Source organism: Chaetura pelagica, unplaced genomic scaffold, assembly GCF_000747805.2.
Source record: "Chaetura pelagica isolate M959 unplaced genomic scaffold, ChaPel_1.0 scaffold328, whole genome shotgun sequence".
Taxonomy (NCBI): Eukaryota; Metazoa; Chordata; class Aves; order Apodiformes; family Apodidae; genus Chaetura; species Chaetura pelagica.
The window spans coordinates 574,044-578,565 of record NW_009954216.1 but is presented as its reverse complement, the minus strand read 5'-3'; positions in this window follow the sequence as shown (position 1 = coordinate 578,565).

The window sequence follows — 4,522 nt, the reverse complement described above, 5'->3', positions numbered from 1 at the left end:
TTTCCCTCCTCATCCTCACCATCCCCAGTGCATAAGATGTACTTTCTGCAGTTCCAATGCAATACTGAGCTGTGAGAGCAAAACACCCTCCCAGAGATCTTGTCCAAAACGTGTCCTGCGGGTTTGCTGCTGGGGTAAGAAGCTGGGTAAGCAGGCAACCATCACCTCTCTCCTGACCCCTTGTTGCTTGTTTTGCAGCACACTAGAAGTCTCCAACAGAGAGCACGAACCAGAAGGCTCCTCCCACTTTAACCTCTCTTTTCTGACACACTTTTATTTCCCAGGTCGCTACTGTACCAAGTCCAAGTATGGTTAAAGCCAACAGCCATGCCTGACAGGTGACATCTAATAGGCAACTATCTGCTACCTGAGTTCAAGAACAGTGTCAGATATTCCTCAGAGACAACAAGACAGCCATAAAAATCCAGAGGCTCAGGAGAGAGGAAGAAATAAATCTTCACTCTCATAAATGCAGGCATGGAAGAGCTCCAGAATTTGAAATGGAGAGAGTAATGGTCTGATGGATCTATTTACAAGTGACCCAAGTATCTGGAGCAGATGGAATTAAAGGCAGGGTTAAGTACATCCAACCCTGACAGACCTCTGAGGGAAGCCCATCAGACAGGGGAGGCCAGGATCCAGCCCACCAGCTGCCTCTGGCCAGGTCCTGCCACCCCAGAGCCAAATGCCAACCCAGGGTCAGGCTCCAGCCGCGGGGCCTCTCCTTCAGTCTGACTGCACCACAGCTCTATCCTAATTTCACCTCTTTAAATGCCACACGATGAACTCCAGCAAACATCATCAAGTGAGCACTTTTCAAACAGAATCTTGCTCCCTGCTCCATATATGCAAAACCAAGGATGTTTTCCCCAGGCCTCATCTACAGGGTCTAGACAGTCGGAAGGAGACGATTCCCAGCGCAGCGTAATGAACCACTTGTCCTACAACAAAACCCTAATTTAATAGAATGTAATTTGTGTTCTCTTAGTAAGTCAACAGCCTGATTATCATCACAGATGTTCTCTTCAGGATATGATAAAAGCACATTTCTCCAATACTGCAGGAAATCACAAGTGTTTTCACCAAGCAGCTTTCTCCCTGAGTCATCACAGCTCCATCAGGAAAACAAACAGATAAACCTGCACTGCTCCATTAAGGATTATACCAGCCCATGACAGAGCTGTGAATAATTGCAAAACAACAACAGTAATAATAGTAATATAATAGTACAACAGAAAGGCATTGGAACATCTGCAGGTCCTCTGCCAAAAGCTCAGTTACAAACACAAGGACTGCCAAGAACAAGCTCAGAACTGGCCACTTGTTCATTAATTAACCAGGTTATTTGTTGATCTCCGGTGCTGAAATAGTGGAAGTTACCAAAGGGATATTTTTAAAATATACTTTAAAAAATTATAAATAAGATTCAGGCTTTTTCTGGTGTCTTATAAGCTAAGCTATAACCCTGAGGAAATAATTCAGCAGAGTTATACATCCAACCCTAGAAACCCAGGGTTATGACAGGAAATTGAAATACTGTCCTTACCTCGCACAATGCACCTCTTGTTACCATTGGGCAGTAATAACAATTAAAAAAGGAATCTTTTTCTTCATGAAGTAACAAAGACACATTCTGGTTCTGTGATGAATAATACCAAGTTTCACCAGGGATCTCCACAGCTGCTGCATAAGACATCTCAATGTGTTAAAACATATTCTGTCACTAGGAATAAGGACACTACACCTGCATTATCAAAAAATCTACTGGAAACTGTTCCTCTAGACTAAACTAGAGGATGTAGACACCTTAAATCACTCTTGTTGTGCACATGAAGCTCTTGTGGATTTGAGCTGTGACCAGATTTCCACCCTTCAGGATGCCACCAGCTTGCTACTGAATTGAGCAGAAGTCAGAATTCATGACGTGGCTCCTCAGTTACTGGATACATCTTCCTCAGTTATTTTCTTAATTCTCCCCTAAAACCATCACTGTAACAACTTGTGTTATTGTGTCATAACTTAATTGGTCACATCTGCTGATCTGATATGGTATTATAAATGTTTCAAAGGTCTGTACTAATTACCTATTACTAGTAAAATTTAAGGTGTTGATATAACTGCTGTCTTCCAAGAGCACATATTATGACTGGAAGATTTTCAGTTGAGTATGACAGGGACTGTACAGAGGATACAAAAAAAAACCCAAGAACTACTAGGTCTGTGTGCATATTCTAAACCCAGACAGCTCCTTTCTGCAAGACCAGCCTGAACTTCAAGTGGTTTTAATCTTTCATATCATAGGGGGGGTGTAACAGGCAGGCTAACAAATACTCTCCTCCCCACTCCACCAGTGGGCAGTAAAAAGTAATGAAAGTTATGAAATACTCATCTTGAAAAAACCTCTTTCCTTTAAAATGCTGGAGCCTTAGAAAAGAGGAGTCCCTGGGGCAACAACCTATAATCTCTGTATCATCTATTGCTTGAAAAACAAAGACAAGTCTGGCAATGTGTGCAGGCTCTCAGTTGATTGAGGAGCCCAACTCTGCAGAAATCATCAAGGTGACTCTCTGGTGCATTGCTTCAAGGTGAAGACTGGCTTTGTGTTTTCAGGTTCAAGCACATTAGCCACTAGCAGAAGTAAAGCTGATTCCTGCCAACTTTTTATCTGGCTATTTACAGAGAGTTTGAGGCAATGGGTTCCCTTCTCAAATATTTGTGAATAAGCAGATTGAATTACCAGAGCCTGGTGACTGATGCAGCACAGCTCCCGGGGCACAGTGAGGGATCATCAGCCTGGCTCACCTCGAGAGGAGGGCTGGTAACTTCATTTACCCTGTGTCACCAGTCAGGAAATGCACATAAGGTGGTTCAGTTTGTCAACAGGGCACCATAAATCTGCTTGTTCTGGGTCACGGGCACATAGTTTGCACTTATGGCAGTAAAACACAACCCTGTATAAAGAGGATACATCAGGGATGACTTTGACGTGCGGCTGCACAGTGCGGAGAGACGCGGCCCTGGGAGCTGCTGTGACAAGCCCTTGGGATGCCCAGAGCAGGCAGCACTGCTGAGTAATTACGGGAATATTGGGAATGCTTTCCCTGGAGAGCAGCGTTCAGCTATCATCCATCTCTTGCTGCCAACACACAGGCACAAAGCTTTTAAAACATGAGCAAAGCAGAGGGTAAAAGAGCTATTTGTTATCTCCACATACAACACACACATTTCTCCATGTCTGTCTGCTTTTGGCAAGATTTGAAGGCTTCCAGATCTCTGGGACAAGGCTGAAATAGGAGAGGTGACAAAGTTTCATCATCTCCACTTGTCAGCATTCTGCCTTCTCCCACATCAGTCACCTGAAAGTGCCAGTCAGATGCAGTCAGGGTGTGCAGCTTTTATTTAATTAGCAAGTATTTAACAGAGATGAGCGTAGGAAAGCAGAGACTGTGCAAACACAGCCTTGGGTCCACCCCACAGACAATAGTTCAATGTAACAAAATACACTGTGACTGAAAGAACAGTGAGAGAGGGAAACCTCATGCTTATAATGTTACACATATATATTTTTAGTGCAAAATTGTCAGCATTGGCTGTGCCTGCCTTGAATGCAAGCCTGATGGCATCTGGGCCTCAAACAAAATCAACTTACTTAGGAAAAGAGAATAATTTCTCTTTTAAAGTTACACAAAGAGGTAAATCAAAGTCCTCTAGCAGTCCTCACTGTCCTGTGTGCCCTTGTCCCAGGCATCCCACTGCACCATATCACAGTGCTGGGCAGGCTCCTGGCTGTGGACAGGGAAACCTCATTAGCTCTTCCCACTGCTGCTAAAGCAAGAAAGTGTTTAATCCTGTAAACAGGATCCAATGCTATAATCTCCAGGTGGTTACATTATATAAATAAATTTAAGGCATTTGAAGTCTGCTGTTGGGACACCAAGCTGGCACCTCAGCTGGTTTGTATCTCCTAACTTCATTGAAGTCAGTGGAATTGCACCAGTTCAGGGCACATTTGAGGAGCTGCCCTTCAATTTTTTTTATTTTTATTTTATTTTTAGTGTTTGTGCAGCCCTCAGCAGAGCAGGAAGAAAAGGTTTTCTCCTCCTCTCCAGTGGGCAATTCCCTGCATGGAGAAGCTGTGAGATGCAGGGAGCTGCTGTGGCTCCGCTGCCAGGGCACACACACATGCCTTCCAGCACCATGTCTTGCACAGGGACCTGCACCACTCACCCAGACCCCCCAACTCTTTTTATGGAAGTCCCCATTCAACCCCATTTATTCTGCCAGGTCATCCCTGCAGGGGAACCAAACCCTCCATGCACACATGGACACACAAACACCAGATCCCACAGGAATCGGGCACTAAAATTAATGCCTCCATATCAAACTGATGTGTGGCTTGAATAAAGTTCCTGGGGTTCAATCAGTAAAACAGCAAAAGAGCAACCAGAAGCACAATTTCTCCAATCTGCCCATGGACACTTTGTGTCCCTTTAATTTTTTAAAAAACATTAGGAAGCAATGT